Consider the following 26,487-nt stretch of genomic DNA (forward strand, 5'->3'; position numbering starts at 1 on the left):
AGAGACCTGACTGTTGTGTTCGGCGAATCCCACCTCACCACAGCACAGACCTGACTGTTAAGCTCGGCGAATCCCACCTCACCACAGCAGAGACCTGACTGTTGTGTTCGGAGAATTCCACCTCACCACAGCAGAGACCTGACTGTTGTGTTCAGGGAACCCACCTCACCACAGCAGAGACCTGACTGTTGTGTTCAGGGAACCTACCTCACCACAGCAGAGACCTGACTATTGTGTTCAGGGAACCCACCTCACCACAGCAGAGACCTGACTGTTGAGCTCGGCGAATCCCATCTCACCACAGCAGAGACCTGACTGTTGTGTTCGGCGCATCCCACCTCACCACAGCAGAGACCTGACTGTTTTGTTCGGCGAATCCCACCTCACCACAGCAGAGACCTGACTGTTGTGTTCGGCGAATCCCACCTCACCCCAGCAGAGACCTGACTGTTGTGTTCGGCGAATTCCACCTCACCACAGCAGAGACCTGACTGTTGAGCTCGGCGAATTCCACCTCACCACAGCAGAGACCTGACTGTTGAGTTCGTTGAATCCCACCTCACCACAGCAGAGACCTGACTGTTGAGCTCGGCGTATCCCACCTCACCACAGCAGAGACCTGACTGTTGAGCTTGGCCAATCCCACCTCACCACAGCAAAGACCTGACTGTTGTGTTCGGCGAATCCCACCTCACCACAGCAGAGACCTGGCTGTTTTGTTCGGCGAATCCCACCTCACCACAGCAGAGACCTGACTGTTTTGTTCAGCGAATCCCACCTCACCACAGCAGAGACCTGACTGTCTTGTTCGGCGAAACCCACCTCACCACAGCAGAGACCTGACTGTTGTGTTCGGAGAATTCCACCTCACCACAGCAGAGACCTGACTGTTGAGCTCGGTGAATCCCACCTTACCACAGCAGAGACCTGACTGTTGAGCTCGGCGAATCCCACCTCACCACAGCAGAGACCTGACTGTTGTGTTCGGAGAATTCCACCTCACCACAGCAGAGACCTGACTGTTGTGTTCAGGGAACCCACCTCACCACAGCAGAGACCTGACTGTTGTGTTCAGGGAACCTACCTCACCACAGCAGAGACCTGACTATTGTGTTCAGGGAACCCACCTCACCACAGCAGAGACCTGACTATTGTGTTCAGGGAACCCACCTCACCACAGCAGAGACCTGACTGTTGTGTTCGGCGAATCCCACCTCACCACAGCAAAGACCTGACTGTTGTGTTCGGCGAATCCCACCTCACCACAGCAGAGACCTGGCTGTTTTGTTCGGCGAATCCCACCTCACCACAGCAGAGACCTGACTGTTTTGTTCAGCGAATCCCACCTCACCACAGCAGAGACCTGACTGTCTTGTTCGGCGAAACCCACCTCACCACAGCAGAGACCTGACTGTTGTGTTCGGAGAATTCCACCTCACCACAGCAGAGACCTGACTGTTGTGTTCAGGGAACCCACCTCACTACAGCAGAGATCTGACTGTTGTGTTCAGGGAACCCACCTCACCACAGCAGAGACCTGACTGTTGTGTTCAGGGAACCCACCTCACCACAGCAGAGACCTGACTGTTGTGTTCAGGGAACCTACCTCACCACAGCAGAGACCTGACTGTTGTGTTCAGGGAATCCACCTCACCACAGCAGAGACCTGACTGTTGTATTCAGGGAACTCACCTCACCACAGCAGAGACCTGACTATTGTGTTCAGGGAACCCACCTCACCACAGCAGAAACCTGACTGTTGAGTTTGTCGAATCCCATCTCACCACAGCAGAGACCTGACTGTTGTGTTCGGCGAATCCCACCTCACCACAGCAGAGACCTGGCTGTTTTGTTCGGCGAATCCCACCTCACCACAGCAGAGACTAGACTGTTGTGTTCGGCGAATCCCACCTCACCACAGCAGAGACCTGACTGTTGTGTTCGGAGAATTCCACCTCACCACAGCAGAGACCTGACTGTTGTGTTCAGGGAACCCACCTCACTACAGCAGAGATCTGACTGTTGTGTTCAGGGAACCCACCTCACCACAGCAGAGACCTGACTGTTGTGTTCAGGGAACCCACCTCACCACAGCAGAGACCTGACTGTTGTGTTCAGGGAACCTACCTCACCACAGCAGAGACCTGACTGTTGTGTTCAGGGGATCCACCTCACCACAGCAGAGACCTGACTGTTGTATTCAGGGAACTCACCTCACCACAGCAGAGACCTGACTGTTGTGTTCAGCAAACTCACCTCACCACAGCATAGACCTGACTGTTGTGTTCAGGGAACCCACCTCACCACAGCAGAGACCTGACTGTTGTGTTCAGGGAACCCGCCTCACCACAGCAGAGACCTGACTATTGTGTTCAGGGAACCCACCTCACCACAGCAGAAACCTGACTGTTGAGTTTGGCGAATCCCACCTTACCACAGCAGAGACCTGACTGTTGTGTTCGGCGAATCCCACCTCACCACAGCAGAGACCTGACTGTTGAGTTCGGCGAATCCCACCTCACCACAGCAGAGACCTGACTGTTGAGCTCGGCGAATCCCACCTTACCACAGCAGAGACCTGACTGTTGAGCTCGGTGAATCCCACCTCACCACAGCAGAGACCTGACTGTTGAGCTCGGCGAATCCCACCTCACCACAGCAGAGACCTGACTGTTGTGTTCGGCGAAGCCCACCTCACCACAGCAGAGACCTGACTGTTGTGTTCGGCGAATCCCACCTCTCCACAGCACAGACCTGACTGTTAAGCTCGGCGAATCCCACCTCACCACAGCAGAGACCTGACTGTTGTGTTCGGAGAATTCCACCTCACCACAGCAGAGACCTGACTGTTGTGTTCAGGGAACCCACCTCACCACAGCAGAGACCTGACTGTTGTGTTCAGGGAACCTACCTCACCACAGCAGAGACCTGACTATTGTGTTCAGGGAACCCACCTCACCACAGCAGAGACCTGACTGTTGAGCTCGGCGAATCCCATCTCACCACAGCAGAGACCTGACTGTTGTGTTCGGCGCATCCCACCTCACCACAGCAGAGACCTGACTGTTTTGTTCGGCGAATCCCACCTCACCACAGCAGAGACCTGACTGTTGTGTTCGGCGAATCCCACCTCACCCCAGCAGAGACCTGACTGTTGTGTTCGGCGAATTCCACCTCACCACAGCAGAGACCTGACTGTTGAGCTCGGCGAATCCCACCTCACCACAGCAGAGACCTGACTGTTGAGTTCGTTGAATCCCACCTCACCACAGCAGAGACCTGACTGTTGAGCTCGGCGTATCCCACCTCACCACAGCAGAGACCTGACTGTTGAGCTTGGCCAATCCCACCTCACCACAGCAAAGACCTGACTGTTGTGTTCGGCGAATCCCACCTCACCACAGCAGAGACCTGGCTGTTTTGTTCGGCGAATCCCACCTCACCACAGCAGAGACCTGACTGTTTTGTTCAGCGAATCCCACCTCACCACAGCAGAGACCTGACTGTCTTGTTCGGCGAAACCCACCTCACCACAGCAGAGACCTGACTGTTGTGTTCGGAGAATTCCACCTCACCACAGCAGAGACCTGACTGTTGAGCTCGGTGAATCCCACCTTACCACAGCAGAGACCTGACTGTTGAGCTCGGCGAATCCCACCTCACCACAGCAGAGACCTGACTGTTGTGTTCGGAGAATTCCACCTCACCACAGCAGAGACCTGACTGTTGTGTTCAGGGAACCCACCTCACCACAGCAGAGACCTGACTGTTGTGTTCAGGGAACCTACCTCACCACAGCAGAGACCTGACTATTGTGTTCAGGGAACCCACCTCACCACAGCAGAGACCTGACTGTTGAGCTCGGCGAATCCCATCTCACCACAGCAGAGACCTGACTGTTGTGTTCGGCGAATCCCACCTCACCACAGCAGAGACCTGACTGTTTTGTTCGGCGAATCCCACCTCACCACAGCAGAGACCTGACTGTTGTGTTCGGCGAATCCCACCTCACCCCAGCAGAGACCTGACTGTTGTGTTCGGCGAATTCCACCTCACCACAGCAGAGACCTGACTGTTGAGCTCGGCGAATCCCACCTCACCACAGCAGAGACCTGACTGTTGAGTTCGTTGAATCCCACCTCACCACAGCAGAGACCTGACTGTTGAGCTCGGCGTATCCCACCTCACCACAGCAGAGACCTGACTGTTGTGTTCGGCGAATCCCACCTCACCACAGCAGAGACCTGGCTGTTGAGCTCGGCCAATCCCACCTCACCACAGCAGAGACCTGACTGTTGTGTTCGGCGAATTCCACCTCACCACAGCAGAGACCTGACTGTTTTGTTCGGCGAATCCCACCTCACCACAGCAGAGACCTGACTGTTTTGTTCAGCGAATCCCACCTCACCACAGCAGAGACCTGACTGTCTTGTTCGGCGAAACCCACCTCACCACAGCAGAGACCTGACTGTTGTGTTCGGAGAATTCCACCTCACCACAGCAGAGACCTGACTGTTGTGTTCAGGGAACCCACCTCACTACAGCAGAGATCTGACTGTTGTGTTCAGGGAACCCACCTCACCACAGCAGAGACCTGACTGTTGTGTTCAGGGAACCCACCTCACCACAGCAGAGACCTGACTGTTGTGTTCAGGGAACCTACCTCACCACAGCAGAGACCTGACTGTTGTGTTCAGGGAATCCACCTCACCACAGCAGAGACCTGACTGTTGTATTCAGGGAACTCACCTCACCACAGCAGAGACCTGACTATTGTGTTCAGGGAACCCACCTCACCACAGCAGAAACCTGACTGTTGAGTTTGTCGAATCCCATCTCACCACAGCAGAGACCTGACTGTTGTGTTCGGCGAATCCCACCTCACCACAGCAGAGACCTGACTGTTGTGTTCGGCGAATCCCACCTCACCACAGCAAAGACCTGACTGTTGTGTTCGGCGAATCCCACCTCACCACAGCAGAGACCTGGCTGTTTTGTTCGGCGAATCCCACCTCACCACAGCAGAGACCTGACTGTTTTGTTCAGCGAATCCCACCTCACCACAGCAGAGACCTGACTGTCTTGTTCGGCGAAACCCACCTCACCACAGCAGAGACCTGACTGTTGTGTTCGGAGAATTCCACCTCACCACAGCAGAGACCTGACTGTTGTGTTCAGGGAACCCACCTCACTACAGCAGAGATCTGACTGTTGTGTTCAGGGAACCCACCTCACCACAGCAGAGACCTGACTGTTGTGTTCAGGGAACCCACCTCACCACAGCAGAGACCTGACTGTTGTGTTCAGGGAACCTACCTCACCACAGCAGAGACCTGACTGTTGTGTTCAGGGAATCCACCTCACCACAGCAGAGACCTGACTGTTGTATTCAGGGAACTCACCTCACCACAGCAGAGACCTGACTATTGTGTTCAGGGAACCCACCTCACCACAGCAGAAACCTGACTGTTGAGTTTGTCGAATCCCATCTCACCACAGCAGAGACCTGACTGTTGTGTTCGGCGAATCCCACCTCACCACAGCAGAGACCTGACTGTTGTGTTCGGCGAATCCCACCTCACCACAGCAGAGACCTGACTGTTGAGTTCGGCAAATACCACCTTACCACAGCAGAGACATGACTGTTGAGTTCGGCGAATCCCCCCTCACCACAGCAGAGACCTGACTGTTGAGTTTGGCGACTCCCACCTCACCATAGCAGAGACCTGACTGTTGTGTTCTGGGAACCCACCTCACCACAGCACAGACCTGACTGTTGTGTTCAGGGAACCCACCTCACCACAGTAGAGACCTGACTGTTGTGTTCAGGGAACCCACCTCACCACAGCAGAGACCTGACTGTTGTGTTCAGGGAACCCACCTCACCACAGCAGAGACCTCACTATTGTGTTCAGGGAACCCACCTCACCACAGCAGAAACCTGACTGTTGAGTTTGGCGAATCCCACCTTACCACAGCAGAGACCTGACTGTTGTGTTCGGCGAATCCCACCTCACCACAGCAGAGACCTGACTGTTGAGTTCGGCGAATCCCACCTCACCACAGCAGAGACCTGACTGTTGAGCTCGGCGAATCCCACCTTACCACAGCAGAGACCTGACTGTTGAGCTCGGTGAATCCCACCTCACCACAGCAGAGACCTGACTGTTGAGTTCGGCGAATCCCACCTCACCACAGCAGAGACCTGACTGTTGTGTTCGGCGAATCCCACCTCACCACAGCAGAGACCTGACTGTTGTGTTAAGGGAACCCACCTCACCACAGCAGAGACCTGACTGTTGTGTTCAGGGAACCCACCTCACCACAGCAGAGACCTCACTATTGTGTTCAGGGAACCCACCTCACCACAGCAGAGACCTGACTTTATGTGTTTGGCGAATCCCACCTCACCACAGCAGAGACCTGACTTTATGTGTTTGGCGAATCCCACCTCACTACAGCAGAGACCTGACTGTTGAGCTCGGCGAATCCCACCTCACCACAGCAGAGACCTGACTGTTGAGCTCGGCGAATCCCACCTCACCACAGCAGAGACCTGACTGTTGAGTTCGTCGAATCCCACCTCACCACAGCAGAGACCTGACTGTTGAGCTCGGCGTATCCCACCTCACCACAGCAGAGACCTGACTGTTGAGCTCGGCCAATCCCACCTCACCACAGCAAAGACCTGACTGTTGAGCTCGGCCAATCCCACCTCACCACAGCAGAGACCTGACTGTTGAGCTCGGCCAATCCCACCTCACCACAGCAAATACCTGACTGTTGAGTTTGGCGAATCCCACCTCACCACAGCATAGACCTGACTGTTGTGTTCGGCGAATCCCACCTCACCACAGCAGAGACCTGGCTGTTTTGTTCGGCGAATCCCACCTCACCACAGCAGAGACTAGACTGTTGTGTTCAGGGAACCCACCTCACTACAGCAGAGATCTGACTGTTGTGTTCAGGGAACCCACCTCACCACAGCAGAGACCTGACTGTTGTGTTCAGGGAACCCACCTCACCACAGCAGAGACCTGACTGTTGTGTTCAGGGAACCTACCTCACCACAGCAGAGACCTGACTATTGTGTTCAGGGAACCCACCTCACCACAGCAGAGACCTGACTGTTGAGCTCGGCGAATCCCATCTCACCACAGCAGAGACCTGACTGTTGTGTTCAGGGAACCCACCTCACCACAGCAGAGACCTCACTATTGTGTTCAGGGAACCCACCTCACCACAGCAGAAACCTGACTTTTGAGTTTGGCGAATCCCATCTCACCACAGCAGAGACCTGACTGTTGTGTTCGGCGAATCCCACCTCACCACAGCAGAGACCTGACTGTTGAGCTCGGCGAGTCCCACCTTACCACAGCAGAGACCTGACTGTTGAGCTCGGCGAATCCCACCTCACCACAGCAGAGACCTGACTGTTGTGTTCGGCGAATCCCACCTCACCACAGCAGAGACCTGACTGTTGTGTTCGGCGAATCCCACCTCACCACAGCACAGACCTGACTGTTAAGCTCGACGAATCCCACCTCACCACAGCAGAGACCTGACTGTTATGTTCGGCGAATCCCACCTCACCACAGCAGAGACCTGACTGTTAAGCTCGGCGAATCCCACCTTACCACAGCAGAGACCTTACTGTTGTGTTCGGCGAATCCCACCTCACCACAGCAGAGACCTGACTATTGTGTTCAGGGAACCCACCTCACCACAGCAGAAACCTGACTGTTGAGTTTGGCGAATCCCACCTTACCACAGCAGAGACCTGACTGTTGTGTTCGGCGAATCCCACCTCACCACAGCAGAGACCTGACTGTTGAGTTCGGCGAATCCCACCTCACCACAGCAGAGACCTGACTGTTGAGCTCGGCGAATCCCACCTTACCACAGCAGAGACCTGACTGTTGAGCTCGGTGAATCCCACCTCACCACAGCAGAGACCTGACTGTTGAGCTCGGCGAATTCCACCTCACCACAGCAGAGACCTGACTGTTGTGTTCGGCGAAGCCCACCTCACCACAGCAGAGACCTTACTGTTGTGTTCGGCGAATCCCACCTCACCACAGCACAGACCTGACTGTTGAGCTCGGCGAATCCCACCTTACCACAGCAGAGACCTGACTGTTGAGCTCGGCGAATCCCACCTCACCACAGCAGAGACCTGACTGTTGTGTTCGGAGAATTCCACCTCACCACAGCAGAGACCTGACTGTTGTGTTCAGGGAACCCACCTCACCACAGCAGAGACCTGACTGTTGTGTTCAGGGAACCTACCTCACCACAGCAGAGACCTGACTATTGTGTTCAGGGAACCCACCTCACCACAGCAGAGACCTGACTGTTGAGCTCGGCGAATCCCATCTCACCACAGCAGAGACCTGACTGTTGTGTTCGGCGAATCCCACCTCACCACAGCAGAGACCTGACTGTTTTGTTCGGCGAATCCCACCTCACCACAGCAGAGACCTGACTGTTGTGTTCGGCGAATCCCACCTCACCCCAGCAGAGACCTGACTGTTGTGTTCGGCGAATTCCACCTCACCACAGCAGAGACCTGACTGTTGAGCTCGGCGAATCCCACCTCACCACAGCAGAGACCTGACTGTTGAGTTCGTTGAATCCCACCTCACCACAGCAGAGACCTGACTGTTGAGCTCGGCGTATCCCACCTCACCACAGCAGAGACCTGACTGTTGAGCTCGGCCAATCCCACCTCACCACAGCAAAGACCTGACTGTTGTGTTCGGCGAATCCCACCTCACCACAGCAGAGACCTGGCTGTTTTGTTCGGCGAATCCCACCTCACCACAGCAGAGACCTGACTGTTTTGTTCAGCGAATCCCACCTCACCACAGCAGAGACCTGACTGTCTTGTTCGGCGAAACCCACCTCACCACAGCAGAGACCTGACTGTTGTGTTCGGAGAATTCCACCTCACCACAGCAGAGACCTGACTGTTGTGTTCAGGGAACCCACCTCACTACAGCAGAGATCTGACTGTTGTGTTCAGGGAACCCACCTCACCACAGCAGAGACCTGACTGTTGTGTTCAGGGAACCCACCTCACCACAGCAGAGACCTGACTGTTGTGTTCAGGGAACCTACCTCACCACAGCAGAGACCTGACTGTTGTGTTCAGGGAATCCACCTCACCACAGCAGAGACCTGACTGTTGTATTCAGGGAACTCACCTCACCACAGCAGAGACCTGACTATTGTGTTCAGGGAACCCACCTCACCACAGCAGAAACCTGACTGTTGAGTTTGTCGAATCCCATCTCACCACAGCAGAGACCTGACTGTTGTGTTCGGCGAATCCCACCTCACCACAGCAGAGACCTGACTGTTGTGTTCGGCGAATCCCACCTCACCACAGCAAAGACCTGACTGTTGTGTTCGGCGAATCCCACCTCACCACAGCAGAGACCTGGCTGTTTTGTTCGGCGAATCCCACCTCACCACAGCAGAGACCTGACTGTTTTGTTCAGCGAATCCCACCTCACCACAGCAGAGACCTGACTGTCTTGTTCGGCGAAACCCACCTCACCACAGCAGAGACCTGACTGTTGTGTTCGGAGAATTCCACCTCACCACAGCAGAGACCTGACTGTTGTGTTCAGGGAACCCACCTCACTACAGCAGAGATCTGACTGTTGTGTTCAGGGAACCCACCTCACCACAGCAGAGACCTGACTGTTGTGTTCAGGGAACCCACCTCACCACAGCAGAGACCTGACTGTTGTGTTCAGGGAACCTACCTCACCACAGCAGAGACCTGACTGTTGTGTTCAGGGAATCCACCTCACCACAGCAGAGACCTGACTGTTGTATTCAGGGAACTCACCTCACCACAGCAGAGACCTGACTATTGTGTTCAGGGAACCCACCTCACCACAGCAGAAACCTGACTGTTGAGTTTGTCGAATCCCATCTCACCACAGCAGAGACCTGACTGTTGTGTTCGGCGAATCCCACCTCACCACAGCAGAGACCTGACTGTTGTGTTCGGCGAATCCCACCTCACCACAGCAGAGACCTGACTGTTGAGTTCGGCAAATACCACCTTACCACAGCAGAGACATGACTGTTGAGTTCGGCGAATCCCCCCTCACCACAGCAGAGACCTGACTGTTGAGTTTGGCGACTCCCACCTCACCATAGCAGAGACCTGACTGTTGTGTTCTGGGAACCCACCTCACCACAGCACAGACCTGACTGTTGTGTTCAGGGAACCCACCTCACCACAGTAGAGACCTGACTGTTGTGTTCAGGGAACCCACCTCACCACAGCAGAGACCTGACTGTTGTGTTCAGGGAACCCACCTCACCACAGCAGAGACCTCACTATTGTGTTCAGGGAACCCACCTCACCACAGCAGAAACCTGACTGTTGAGTTTGGCGAATCCCACCTTACCACAGCAGAGACCTGACTGTTGTGTTCGGCGAATCCCACCTCACCACAGCAGAGACCTGACTGTTGAGTTCGGCGAATCCCACCTCACCACAGCAGAGACCTGACTGTTGAGCTCGGCGAATCCCACCTTACCACAGCAGAGACCTGACTGTTGAGCTCGGTGAATCCCACCTCACCACAGCAGAGACCTGACTGTTGAGTTCGGCGAATCCCACCTCACCACAGCAGAGACCTGACTGTTGTGTTCGGCGAATCCCACCTCACCACAGCAGAGACCTGACTGTTGTGTTAAGGGAACCCACCTCACCACAGCAGAGACCTGACTGTTGTGTTCAGGGAACCCACCTCACCACAGCAGAGACCTCACTATTGTGTTCAGGGAACCCACCTCACCACAGCAGAGACCTGACTTTATGTGTTTGGCGAATCCCACCTCACCACAGCAGAGACCTGACTTTATGTGTTTGGCGAATCCCACCTCACTACAGCAGAGACCTGACTGTTGAGCTCGGCGAATCCCACCTCACCACAGCAGAGACCAGACTGTTGAGCTCGGCGAATCCCACCTCACCACAGCAGAGACCTGACTGTTGAGTTCGTCGAATCCCACCTCACCACAGCAGAGACCTGACTGTTGAGCTCGGCGTATCCCACCTCACCACAGCAGAGACCTGACTGTTGAGCTCGGCCAATCCCACCTCACAACAGCAAAGACCTGACTGTTGAGCTCGGCCAATCCCACCTCACCACAGCAGAGACCTGACTGTTGAGCTCGGCCAATCCCACCTCACCACAGCAAATACCTGACTGTTGAGTTTGGCGAATCCCACCTCACCACAGCATAGACCTGACTGTTGTGTTCGGCGAATCCCACCTCACCACAGCAGAGACCTGGCTGTTTTGTTCGGCGAATCCCACCTCACCACAGCAGAGACTAGACTGTTGTGTTCAGGGAACCCACCTCACTACAGCAGAGATCTGACTGTTGTGTTCAGGGAACCCACCTCACCACAGCAGAGACCTGACTGTTGTGTTCAGGGAACCCACCTCACCACAGCAGAGACCTGACTGTTGTGTTCAGGGAACCTACCTCACCACAGCAGAGACCTGACTATTGTGTTCAGGGAACCCACCTCACCACAGCAGAGACCTGACTGTTGAGCTCGGCGAATCCCATCTCACCACAGCAGAGACCTGACTGTTGTGTTCAGGGAACCCACCTCACCACAGCAGAGACCTCACTATTGTGTTCAGGGAACCCACCTCACCACAGCAGAAACCTGACTGTTGAGTTTGGCGATTCCCATCTCACCACAGCAGAGACCTGACTGTTGTGTTCGGCGAATCCCACCTCACCACAGCAGAGACCTGACTGTTGAGCTCGGCGAGTCCCACCTTACCACAGCAGAGACCTGACTGTTGAGCTCGGCGAATCCCACCTCACCACAGCAGAGACCTGACTGTTGTGTTCGGCGAATCCCACCTCACCACAGCAGAGACCTGACTGTTGTGTTCGGCGAATCCCACCTCACCACAGCACAGACCTGACTGTTAAGCTCGACGAATCCCACCTCACCACAGCAGAGACCTGACTGTTATGTTCGGCGAATCCCACCTCACCACAGCAGAGACCTGACTGTTAAGCTCGGCGAATCCCACCTTACCACAGCAGAGACCTTACTGTTGTGTTCGGCGAATCCCACCTCACCACAGCAGAGACCTGACTATTGTGTTCAGGGAACCCACCTCACCACAGCAGAAACCTGACTGTTGAGTTTGGCGAATCCCACCTTACCACAGCAGAGACCTGACTGTTGTGTTCGGCGAATCCCACCTCACCACAGCAGAGACCTGACTGTTGAGTTCGGCGAATCCCACCTCACCACAGCAGAGACCTGACTGTTGAGCTCGGCGAATCCCACCTTACCACAGCAGAGACCTGACTGTTGAGCTCGGTGAATCCCACCTCACCACAGCAGAGACCTGACTGTTGAGCTCGGCGAATTCCACCTCACCACAGCAGAGACCTGACTGTTGTGTTCGGCGAAGCCCACCTCACCACAGCAGAGACCTTACTGTTGTGTTCGGCGAATCCCACCTCACCACAGCACAGACCTGACTGTTGAGCTCGGCGAATCCCACCTTACCACAGCAGAGACCTGACTGTTGAGCTCGGCGAATCCCACCTCACCACAGCAGAGACCTGACTGTTGTGTTCGGAGAATTCCACCTCACCACAGCAGAGACCTGACTGTTGTGTTCAGGGAACCCACCTCACCACAGCAGAGACCTGACTGTTGTGTTCAGGGAACCTACCTCACCACAGCAGAGACCTGACTATTGTGTTCAGGGAACCCACCTCACCACAGCAGAGACCTGACTGTTGAGCTCGGCGAATCCCATCTCACCACAGCAGAGACCTGACTGTTGTGTTCGGCGAATCCCACCTCACCACAGCAGAGACCTGACTGTTTTGTTCGGCGAATCCCACCTCACCACAGCAGAGACCTGACTGTTGTGTTCGGCGAATCCCACCTCACCCCAGCAGAGACCTGACTGTTGTGTTCGGCGAATCCCACCTCACCACAGCAGAGACCTGACTGTTGAGTTTGGCGAATCCCACCTCACCACAGCAGAGACCTGACTGTTGTGTTCGGCGAATCCCACCTCACCACAGCAGAGACCTGACTGTGTAGCTCAGCGAATCCCACCTCACCACAGCAGAGACCTGACTGTTGTGTTCAGGGAACCCACCTCACCACAGCAGAGACCTGACTGTTGAGCTCGGCGAATTCCACCTCACCACAGCAGAGACCTGACTGTTGAGTTCGTTGAATCCCACCTCACCACAGCAGAGACCTGACTGTTGAGCTCGGCGTATCCCACCTCACCACAGCAGAGACCTGACTGTTGAGCTCGGCCAATCCAACCTCACCACAGCAAACACCTGACTGTTGAGTTTGGCGAATCCCACCTCACCACAGCATAGACCTGACTGTTGTGTTCGGCGAATCCCACCTCACCACAGCAGAGACCTGGCTGTTTTGTTCGGCGAATCCCACCTCACCACAGCAGAGACCTGACTGTTTTGTTCAGCGAATCCCACCTCACCACAGCAGAGACCTGACTGTCTTGTTCGGCGAAACCTACCTCACCACAGCAGAGACCTGACTGTTGTGTTCGGAGAATTCCACCTCACCACAGCAGAGACCTGACTGTTGTGTTCAGGGAACCCACCTCACTACAGCAGAGATCTGACTGTTGTGTTCAGGGAACCCACCTCACCACAGCAGAGACCTGACTGTTGTGTTCAGGGAACCCACCTCACCACAGCAGAGACCTGACTGTTGTGTTCAGGGAACCTACCTCACCACAGCAGAGACCTGACTGTTGTGTTCAGGGAATCCACCTCACCACAGCAGAGACCTGACTGTTGTATTCAGGGAACTCACCTCACCACAGCAGAGACCTGACTATTGTGTTCAGGGAACCCACCTCACCACAGCAGAAACCTGACTGTTGAGTTTGGCGAATCCCATCTCACCACAGCAGAGACCTGACTGTTGTGTTCGGCGAATCCCACCTCACCACAGCAGAGACCTGACTGTTGTGTTTGGCGAATCCCACCTCACCACAGCAGAGACCTGACTGTTGAGTTCGGCGAATACCACCTTACCACAGCAGAGACATGACTGTTGAGTTCGGCGAATCCCACCTCACCACAGCAGAGACCTGACTGTTGAGTTCGGCGAATCCCCCCTCACCACAGCAGAGACCTGACTGTTGAGTTTGGCGACTCCCACCTCACCATAGCAGAGACCTGACTGTTGTGTTCTGGGAACCCACCTCACCACAGCACAGACCTGACTGTTGTGTTCAGGGAACCCACCTCACCACAGTAGAGACCTGACTGTTGTGTTCAGGGAACCCACCTCACCACAGCAGAGACCTGACTGTTGTGTTCAGGGAACCCACCTCACCACAGCAGAAACCTGACTGTTGAGTTTGGCGAATCCCATCTCACCACAGCAGAGACCTGACTGTTGTGTTCGGCGAATCCCACCTCACCACAGCAGAGACCTGACTGTTGAGCTCGGCGAGTCCCACCTTACCACAGCAGAGACCTGACTGTTGAGCTCGGCGAATCCCACCTCACCACAGCAGAGACCTGACTGTTGTGTTCGGCGAATCCCACCTCACCACAGCAGAGACCTGACTGTTGTGTTCGGCGAATCCCACCGCACCACAGCACAGACCTGACTGTTAAGCTCGACGAATCCCACCTCACCACAGCAGAGACCTGACTGTTATGTTCGGCGAATCCCACCTCACCACAGCAGAGACCTGACTGTTAAGCTCGGCGAATCCCACCTTACCACAGCAGAGACCTGACTGTTGAGCTCGGCGAATCCCACCTCACCACAGCAGAGACCTGACTGTTGAGCTCGGCGAATCCCACCTCACCACAGCAGAGACCTGACTGTTGTGTTTGGCGAATCCCACCTCACCACAGCAGAGACCTGACTGTTGAGCTCGGCGAATCCCACCTCACCACAACAGAGACCTGACTGTTGTGTTCGGAGAATTCCACCTCACCACAGCAGAGACCTGACTGTTGTGTTCAGGGAACCCACCTCACCACAGCAGAGACCTGACTGTTGTGTTCAGGGAACCTACCTCAACACAGCAGAGACCTGACTATTGTGTTCAGGGAACCCACCTCACCACAGCAGAGACCTGACTGTTGAGCTCGGCGAATCCCATCTCACCACAGCAGAGACCTGACTGTTGTGTTCGGCGAATCCCACCTCACCACAGCAGAGACCTGACTGTTTTGTTCGGCGAATCCCACCTCACCACAGCAGAGACCTGACTGTTGTGTTCGGCGAATCCCACCTCACCCCAGCAGAGACCTGACTGTTGTGTTCGGCGAATCCCACCTCACCACAGCAGAGACCTGACTGTTGAGTTTGGCGAATCCCACCTCACCACAGCAGAAACCTGACTGTTGTGTTCGGCGAATCCCACCTCACCACAGCAGAGACCTGACTGTTGAGCTCGGCGAATCCCACCTCACCATAGCAGAGACCTGACTGTTGAGCTCGGCGAATCCCACCTCACCACAGCAGAGACCTGACTGTTGAGTTCGGCGAATCCCACCTCACCACAGCAGAGACCTGACTGTTGAGCTCGGCGAATCCCACCTCACCACAGCAGAGACCTGACTGTGTAGCTCGGCGAATCGCACCTAATCACAGCAGAGACCTGACTGTTGTGTTCGGCGAATCCCACCTCACCACAGCAGAGACCTGACTGTTGTGTTTGGCGAATCCCACCTCAGCACAGCAGAAACCTGACTGTTGAGCTCGGCGAATCCCACCTCACCACAGAAGAGACCTGACTGTGGTGTTTGGTGAATCCCACCTCACCACAGCAGAGACCTGACTTTTGTGTTTGGCGAATCCCACCTCACCACAGCAGAAACCTGACTGTTGAGCTCAGCGAATCCCACCTCACCACAGCAGAGACCTGACTGTGGTGTTTGGTGAATCCCACCTCACCACAGCAGAGACCTGACTGTTGTGTTCGGCGAATCCCACCTCACCCCAGCAGAGACCTGACTGTTGTGTTCGGCGAATCCCACCTCACCACAGCAGAGACCTGACTGTTGAGTTCGGCGAATCCCACCTCACCACAGCAGAGACCTGACTGTTGAGTTCGGCGAATCCCACCTCACCACAGCAGAGACCTGACTGTTGAGTTTGGCAAATCCCACCTCACCATAGCAGAGACCTGACTGTTGTGTTCAGGGAACCCACCTCACCACAGCAGAGACCTGACTGTTGTGTTCAGGGAACCCACCTCACCACAGCAGAGACCTGACTGTTGTGTTCAGGGAACCCACCTCACCACAGCAGAGACCTGACTGTTGTGTTCAGGGAACCTACCTCACCACAGCAGAGACCTGACTGTTGTGTTCAGGGAACCTACCTCACCACAGCAGAGACCTGACTGTTGTGTTCAGGGAATCCACCTCACCACAGCAGAGACCTGACTGTTGTTTTCAGGGAACCCACCTCACCACAGCAGAGACCTGACTGTTGTGTTTGGCGAATCCCACCTCACCACAGCAGAGACCTGACTGTTAAGCTCGACGAATCCCACCTCACCACAGCAGAGACCTGACTGTTATGTTCGGCGAATCCCACCTCACCACAGCAGAGACCTGACTGTTGAGCTCGGCGAATCCCACCTTACCACAGCAGAGACCTGACTGTTAAGCTCGGCGAATCCCACCTTACCACAGCAGAGACCTGACTGTTGAGCTCGGCGAATCCCACCTCACCACAGCAGAGACCTGACTGTTGAGCTCGGCGAATCCCACCTCACCACAGCAGAGACCTGACTGTTGTGTTCGGCGAATCCCACCTCACCACAGCAGAGACCTGACTGTTGAGTTCGTTGAATCCCACCTCACCACAGCAGAGACCTGACTGTTGAGCTCGGCGTATCCCACCTCACCACAGCAGAGACCTGACTGTTGAGCTCGGCCAATCCAACCTCACCACAGCAAACACCTGACTGTTGAGTTTGGCGAATCCCACCTCACCACAGCATAGACCTGACTGTTGTGTTCGGCGAATCCCACCTCACCACAGCAGAGACCTGGCTGTTTTGTTCGGCGAATCCCACCTCACCACAGCAGAGACCTGACTGTTTTGTTCAGCGAATCCCACCTCACCACAGCAGAGACCTGACTGTCTTGTTCGGCGAAACCTACCTCACCACAGCAGAGACCTGACTGTTGTGTTCGGAGAATTCCACCTCACCACAGCAGAGACCTGACTGTTGTGTTCAGGGAACCCACCTCACTACAGCAGAGATCTGACTGTTGTGTTCAGGGAACCCACCTCACCACAGCAGAGACCTGACTGTTGTGTTCAGGGAACCCACCTCACCACAGCAGAGACCTGACTGTTGTGTTCAGGGAACCTACCTCACCACAGCAGAGACCTGACTGTTGTGTTCAGGGAATCCACCTCACCACAGCAGAGACCTGACTGTTGTATTCAGGGAACTCACCTCACCACAGCAGAGACCTGACTATTGTGTTCAGGGAACCCACCTCACCACAGCAGAAACCTGACTGTTGAGTTTGGCGAATCCCATCTCACCACAGCAGAGACCTGACTGTTGTGTTCGGCGAATCCCACCTCACCACAGCAGAGACCTGACTGTTGTGTTTGGCGAATCCCACCTCACCACAGCAGAGACCTGACTGTTGAGTTCGGCGAATACCACCTTACCACAGCAGAGACATGACTGTTGAGTTCGGCGAATCCCACCTCACCACAGCAGAGACCTGACTGTTGAGTTCGGCGAATCCCCCCTCACCACAGCAGAGACCTGACTGTTGAGTTTGGCGACTCCCACCTCACCATAGCAGAGACCTGACTGTTGTGTTCTGGGAACCCACCTCACCACAGCACAGACCTGACTGTTGTGTTCAGGGAACCCACCTCACCACAGTAGAGACCTGACTGTTGTGTTCAGGGAACCCACCTCACCACAGCAGAGACCTGACTGTTGTGTTCAGGGAACCCACCTCACCACAGCAGAAACCTGACTGTTGAGTTTGGCGAATCCCATCTCACCACAGCAGAGACCTGACTGTTGTGTTCGGCGAATCCCACCTCACCACAGCAGAGACCTGACTGTTGAGCTCGGCGAGTCCCACCTTACCACAGCAGAGACCTGACTGTTGAGCTCGGCGAATCCCACCTCACCACAGCAGAGACCTGACTGTTGTGTTCGGCGAATCCCACCTCACCACAGCAGAGACCTGACTGTTGTGTTCGGCGAATCCCACCGCACCACAGCACAGACCTGACTGTTAAGCTCGACGAATCCCACCTCACCACAGCAGAGACCTGACTGTTATGTTCGGCGAATCCCACCTCACCACAGCAGAGACCTGACTGTTAAGCTCGGCGAATCCCACCTTACCACAGCAGAGACCTGACTGTTGAGCTCGGCGAATCCCACCTCACCACAGCAGAGACCTGACTGTTGAGCTCGGCGAATCCCACCTCACCACAGCAGAGACCTGACTGTTGTGTTTGGCGAATCCCACCTCACCACAGCAGAGACCTGACTGTTGAGCTCGGCGAATCCCACCTCACCACAACAGAGACCTGACTGTTGTGTTCGGAGAATTCCACCTCACCACAGCAGAGACCTGACTGTTGTGTTCAGGGAACCCACCTCACCACAGCAGAGACCTGACTGTTGTGTTCAGGGAACCTACCTCAACACAGCAGAGACCTGACTATTGTGTTCAGGGAACCCACCTCACCACAGCAGAGACCTGACTGTTGAGCTCGGCGAATCCCATCTCACCACAGCAGAGACCTGACTGTTGTGTTCGGCGAATCCCACCTCACCACAGCAGAGACCTGACTGTTTTGTTCGGCGAATCCCACCTCACCACAGCAGAGACCTGACTGTTGTGTTCGGCGAATCCCACCTCACCCCAGCAGAGACCTGACTGTTGTGTTCGGCGAATCCCACCTCACCACAGCAGAGACCTGACTGTTGAGTTTGGCGAATCCCACCTCACCACAGCAGAAACCTGACTGTTGTGTTCGGCGAATCCCACCTCACCACAGCAGAGACCTGACTGTTGAGCTCGGCGAATCCCACCTCACCATAGCAGAGACCTGACTGTTGAGCTCGGCGAATCCCACCTCACCACAGCAGAGACCTGACTGTTGAGTTCGGCGAATCCCACCTCACCACAGCAGAGACCTGACTGTTGAGCTCGGCGAATCCCACCTCACCACAGCAGAGACCTGACTGTGTAGCTCGGCGAATCGCACCTAATCACAGCAGAGACCTGACTGTTGTGTTCGGCGAATCCCACCTCACCACAGCAGAGACCTGACTGTTGTGTTTGGCGAATCCCACCTCAGCACAGCAGAAACCTGACTGTTGAGCTCGGCGAATCCCACCTCACCACAGAAGAGACCTGACTGTGGTGTTTGGTGAATCCCACCTCACCACAGCAGAGACCTGACTTTTGTGTTTGGCGAATCCCACCTCACCACAGCAGAAACCTGACTGTTGAGCTCAGCGAATCCCACCTCACCACAGCAGAGACCTGACTGTGGTGTTTGGTGAATCCCACCTCACCACAGCAGAGACCTGACTGTTGTGTTCGGCGAATCCCACCTCACCCCAGCAGAGACCTGACTGTTGTGTTCGGCGAATCCCACCTCACCACAGCAGAGACCTGACTGTTGAGTTCGGCGAATCCCACCTCACCACAGCAGAGACCTGACTGTTGAGTTCGGCGAATCCCACCTCACCACAGCAGAGACCTGACTGTTGAGTTTGGCAAATCCCACCTCACCATAGCAGAGACCTGACTGTTGTGTTCAGGGAACCCACCTCACCACAGCAGAGACCTGACTGTTGTGTTCAGGGAACCCACCTCACCACAGCAGAGACCTGACTGTTGTGTTCAGGGAACCCACCTCACCACAGCAGAGACCTGACTGTTGTGTTCAGGGAACCTACCTCACCACAGCAGAGACCTGACTGTTGTGTTCAGGGAACCTACCTCACCACAGCAGAGACCTGACTGTTGTGTTCAGGGAATCCACCTCACCACAGCAGAGACCTGACTGTTGTTTTCAGGGAACCCACCTCACCACAGCAGAGACCTGACTGTTGTGTTTGGCGAATCCCACCTCACCACAGCAGAGACCTGACTGTTAAGCTCGACGAATCCCACCTCACCACAGCAGAGACCTGACTGTTATGTTCGGCGAATCCCACCTCACCACAGCAGAGACCTGACTGTTGAGCTCGGCGAATCCCACCTTACCACAGCAGAGACCTGACTGTTAAGCTCGGCGAATCCCACCTTACCACAGCAGAGACCTGACTGTTGAGCTCGGCGAATCCCACCTCACCACAGCAGAGACCTGACTGTTGAGCTCGGCGAATCCCACCTCACCACAGCAGAGACCTGACTGTTGTGTTCGGCGAATCCCACCTCACCACAGCAGAGACCTGACTGTTGAGCTCGGCGAATCCCACCTCACCACAGCAGAGACCTGACTGTTGTGTTCAGGGAACCTACCTCACCACAGCAGAGACCTGACTATTGTGTTCAGGGAACCCACCTCACCACAGCAGAGACCTGACTGTTGAGCTCGACGAATCCCACCTCACCACAGCAGAGACCTGACTGTTATGTTCGGCGAATCCCACCTCACCACAGCAGAGACCTGACTGTTGAGCTCGGCGAATCCCACCTTACCACAGCAGAGACCTGACTGTTAAGCTCGGCGAATCCCACCTTACCACAGCAGAGACCTGACTGTTGAGCTCGGCTAATCCCACCTCACCACAGCAGAGACCTGACTGTTGAGCTCGGCGAATCCCACCTCACCACAGCAGAGACCTGACTGTTGTGTTCGGCGAATCCCACCTCACCACAGCAGAGACCTGACTGTTGAGCTCGGCGAATCCCACCTCACCACAGCAGAGACCTGACTGTTGTGTTCTGGGAACCCACCTCACCACAGCACAGACCTGACTGTTGTGTTCAGGGAACCCACCTCACCACAGTAGAGACCTGACTGTTGTGTTCAGGGAACCCACCTCACCACAGCAGAGACCTGACTGTTGTGTTCAGGGAACCCACCTCACCACAGCAGAGACCTCACTATTGTGTTCAGGGAACCCACCTCACCACAGCAGAAACCTGACTGTTGAGTTTGGCGAATCCCACCTTACCACAGCAGAGACCTGACTGTTGTGTTCGGCGAATCCCACCTCACCACAGCAGAGACCTGACTGTTGAGTTCGGCGAATCCCACCTCACCACAGCAGAGACCTGACTGTTGAGCTCGGCGAATCCCACCTTACCACAGCAGAGACCTGACTGTTGAGCTCGGTGAATCCCACCTCACCACAGCAGAGACCTGACTGTTGAGTTCGGCGAATCCCACCTCACCACAGCAGAGACCTGACTGTTGTGTTCGGCGAATCCCACCTCACCACAGCAGAGACCTGACTGTTGTGTTAAGGGAACCCACCTCACCACAGCAGAGACCTGACTGTTGTGTTCAGGGAACCCACCTCACCACAGCAGAGACCTCACTATTGTGTTCAGGGAACCCACCTCACCACAGCAGAGACCTGACTTTATGTGTTTGGCGAATCCCACCTCACCACAGCAGAGACCTGACTTTATGTGTTTGGCGAATCCCACCTCACTACAGCAGAGACCTGACTGTTGAGCTCGGCGAATCCCACCTCACCACAGCAGAGACCAGACTGTTGAGCTCGGCGAATCCCACCTCACCACAGCAGAGACCTGACTGTTGAGTTCGTCGAATCCCACCTCACCACAGCAGAGACCTGACTGTTGAGCTCGGCGTATCCCACCTCACCACAGCAGAGACCTGACTGTTGAGCTCGGCCAATCCCACCTCACAACAGCAAAGACCTGACTGTTGAGCTCGGCCAATCCCACCTCACCACAGCAGAGACCTGACTGTTGAGCTCGGCCAATCCCACCTCACCACAGCAAATACCTGACTGTTGAGTTTGGCGAATCCCACCTCACCACAGCATAGACCTGACTGTTGTGTTCGGCGAATCCCACCTCACCACAGCAGAGACCTGGCTGTTTTGTTCGGCGAATCCCACCTCACCACAGCAGAGACTAGACTGTTGTGTTCAGGGAACCCACCTCACTACAGCAGAGATCTGACTGTTGTGTTCAGGGAACCCACCTCACCACAGCAGAGACCTGACTGTTGTGTTCAGGGAACCCACCTCACCACAGCAGAGACCTGACTGTTGTGTTCAGGGAACCTACCTCACCACAGCAGAGACCTGACTATTGTGTTCAGGGAACCCACCTCACCACAGCAGAGACCTGACTGTTGAGCTCGGCGAATCCCATCTCACCACAGCAGAGACCTGACTGTTGTGTTCAGGGAACCCACCTCACCACAGCAGAGACCTCACTATTGTGTTCAGGGAACCCACCTCACCACAGCAGAAACCTGACTGTTGAGTTTGGCGATTCCCATCTCACCACAGCAGAGACCTGACTGTTGTGTTCGGCGAATCCCACCTCACCACAGCAGAGACCTGACTGTTGAGCTCGGCGAGTCCCACCTTACCACAGCAGAGACCTGACTGTTGAGCTCGGCGAATCCCACCTCACCACAGCAGAGACCTGACTGTTGTGTTCGGCGAATCCCACCTCACCACAGCAGAGACCTGACTGTTGTGTTCGGCGAATCCCACCTCACCACAGCACAGACCTGACTGTTAAGCTCGACGAATCCCACCTCACCACAGCAGAGACCTGACTGTTATGTTCGGCGAATCCCACCTCACCACAGCAGAGACCTGACTGTTAAGCTCGGCGAATCCCACCTTACCACAGCAGAGACCTTACTGTTGTGTTCGGCGAATCCCACCTCACCACAGCAGAGACCTGACTATTGTGTTCAGGGAACCCACCTCACCACAGCAGAAACCTGACTGTTGAGTTTGGCGAATCCCACCTTACCACAGCAGAGACCTGACTGTTGTGTTCGGCGAATCCCACCTCACCACAGCAGAGACCTGACTGTTGAGTTCGGCGAATCCCACCTCACCACAGCAGAGACCTGACTGTTGAGCTCGGCGAATCCCACCTTACCACAGCAGAGACCTGACTGTTGAGCTCGGTGAATCCCACCTCACCACAGCAGAGACCTGACTGTTGAGCTCGGCGAATTCCACCTCACCACAGCAGAGACCTGACTGTTGTGTTCGGCGAAGCCCACCTCACCACAGCAGAGACCTTACTGTTGTGTTCGGCGAATCCCACCTCACCACAGCACAGACCTGACTGTTGAGCTCGGCGAATCCCACCTTACCACAGCAGAGACCTGACTGTTGAGCTCGGCGAATCCCACCTCACCACAGCAGAGACCTGACTGTTGTGTTCGGAGAATTCCACCTCACCACAGCAGAGACCTGACTGTTGTGTTCAGGGAACCCACCTCACCACAGCAGAGACCTGACTGTTGTGTTCAGGGAACCTACCTCACCACAGCAGAGACCTGACTATTGTGTTCAGGGAACCCACCTCACCACAGCAGAGACCTGACTGTTGAGCTCGGCGAATCCCATCTCACCACAGCAGAGACCTGACTGTTGTGTTCGGCGAATCCCACCTCACCACAGCAGAGACCTGACTGTTTTGTTCGGCGAATCCCACCTCACCACAGCAGAGACCTGACTGTTGTGTTCGGCGAATCCCACCTCACCCCAGCAGAGACCTGACTGTTGTGTTCGGCGAATCCCACCTCACCACAGCAGAGACCTGACTGTTGAGTTTGGCGAATCCCACCTCACCACAGCAGAGACCTGACTGTTGTGTTCGGCGAATCCCACCTCACCACAGCAGAGACCTGACTGTGTAGCTCAGCGAATCCCACCTCACCACAGCAGAGACCTGACTGTTGTGTTCAGGGAACCCACCTCACCACAGCAGAGACCTGACTGTTGAGCTCGGCGAATTCCACCTCACCACAGCAGAGACCTGACTGTTGAGTTCGTTGAATCCCACCTCACCACAGCAGAGACCTGACTGTTGAGCTCGGCGTATCCCACCTCACCACAGCAGAGACCTGACTGTTGAGCTCGGCCAATCCAACCTCACCACAGCAAACACCTGACTGTTGAGTTTGGCGAATCCCACCTCACCACAGCATAGACCTGACTGTTGTGTTCGGCGAATCCCACCTCACCACAGCAGAGACCTGGCTGTTTTGTTCGGCGAATCCCACCTCACCACAGCAGAGACCTGACTGTTTTGTTCAGCGAATCCCACCTCACCACAGCAGAGACCTGACTGTCTTGTTCGGCGAAACCTACCTCACCACAGCAGAGACCTGACTGTTGTGTTCGGAGAATTCCACCTCACCACAGCAGAGACCTGACTGTTGTGTTCAGGGAACCCACCTCACTACAGCAGAGATCTGACTGTTGTGTTCAGGGAACCCACCTCACCACAGCAGAGACCTGACTGTTGTGTTCAGGGAACCCACCTCACCACAGCAGAGACCTGACTGTTGTGTTCAGGGAACCTACCTCACCACAGCAGAGACCTGACTGTTGTGTTCAGGGAATCCACCTCACCACAGCAGAGACCTGACTGTTGTATTCAGGGAACTCACCTCACCACAGCAGAGACCTGACTATTGTGTTCAGGGAACCCACCTCACCACAGCAGAAACCTGACTGTTGAGTTTGGCGAATCCCATCTCACCACAGCAGAGACCTGACTGTTGTGTTCGGCGAATCCCACCTCACCACAGCAGAGACCTGACTGTTGTGTTTGGCGAATCCCACCTCACCACAGCAGAGACCTGACTGTTGAGTTCGGCGAATACCACCTTACCACAGCAGAGACATGACTGTTGAGTTCGGCGAATCCCACCTCACCACAGCAGAGACCTGACTGTTGAGTTCGGCGAATCCCCCCTCACCACAGCAGAGACCTGACTGTTGAGTTTGGCGACTCCCACCTCACCATAGCAGAGACCTGACTGTTGTGTTCTGGGAACCCACCTCACCACAGCACAGACCTGACTGTTGTGTTCAGGGAACCCACCTCACCACAGTAGAGACCTGACTGTTGTGTTCAGGGAACCCACCTCACCACAGCAGAGACCTGACTGTTGTGTTCAGGGAACCCACCTCACCACAGCAGAAACCTGACTGTTGAGTTTGGCGAATCCCATCTCACCACAGCAGAGACCTGACTGTTGTGTTCGGCGAATCCCACCTCACCACAGCAGAGACCTGACTGTTGAGCTCGGCGAGTCCCACCTTACCACAGCAGAGACCTGACTGTTGAGCTCGGCGAATCCCACCTCACCACAGCAGAGACCTGACTGTTGTGTTCGGCGAATCCCACCTCACCACAGCAGAGACCTGACTGTTGTGTTCGGCGAATCCCACCGCACCACAGCACAGACCTGACTGTTAAGCTCGACGAATCCCACCTCACCACAGCAGAGACCTGACTGTTATGTTCGGCGAATCCCACCTCACCACAGCAGAGACCTGACTGTTAAGCTCGGCGAATCCCACCTTACCACAGCAGAGACCTGACTGTTGAGCTCGGCGAATCCCACCTCACCACAGCAGAGACCTGACTGTTGAGCTCGGCGAATCCCACCTCACCACAGCAGAGACCTGACTGTTGTGTTTGGCGAATCCCACCTCACCACAGCAGAGACCTGACTGTTGAGCTCGGCGAATCCCACCTCACCACAACAGAGACCTGACTGTTGTGTTCGGAGAATTCCACCTCACCACAGCAGAGACCTGACTGTTGTGTTCAGGGAACCCACCTCACCACAGCAGAGACCTGACTGTTGTGTTCAGGGAACCTACCTCAACACAGCAGAGACCTGACTATTGTGTTCAGGGAACCCACCTCACCACAGCAGAGACCTGACTGTTGAGCTCGGCGAATCCCATCTCACCACAGCAGAGACCTGACTGTTGTGTTCGGCGAATCCCACCTCACCACAGCAGAGACCTGACTGTTTTGTTCGGCGAATCCCACCTCACCACAGCAGAGACCTGACTGTTGTGTTCGGCGAATCCCACCTCACCCCAGCAGAGACCTGACTGTTGTGTTCGGCGAATCCCACCTCACCACAGCAGAGACCTGACTGTTGAGTTTGGCGAATCCCACCTCACCACAGCAGAAACCTGACTGTTGTGTTCGGCGAATCCCACCTCACCACAGCAGAGACCTGACTGTTGAGCTCGGCGAATCCCACCTCACCATAGCAGAGACCTGACTGTTGAGCTCGGCGAATCCCACCTCACCACAGCAGAGACCTGACTGTTGAGTTCGGCGAATCCCACCTCACCACAGCAGAGACCTGACTGTTGAGCTCGGCGAATCCCACCTCACCACAGCAGAGACCTGACTGTGTAGCTCGGCGAATCGCACCTA

Source organism: Hyperolius riggenbachi, chromosome 2 (genome assembly GCF_040937935.1).
Source record: "Hyperolius riggenbachi isolate aHypRig1 chromosome 2, aHypRig1.pri, whole genome shotgun sequence".
NCBI classification, from domain to species: domain Eukaryota; kingdom Metazoa; phylum Chordata; class Amphibia; order Anura; family Hyperoliidae; genus Hyperolius; species Hyperolius riggenbachi.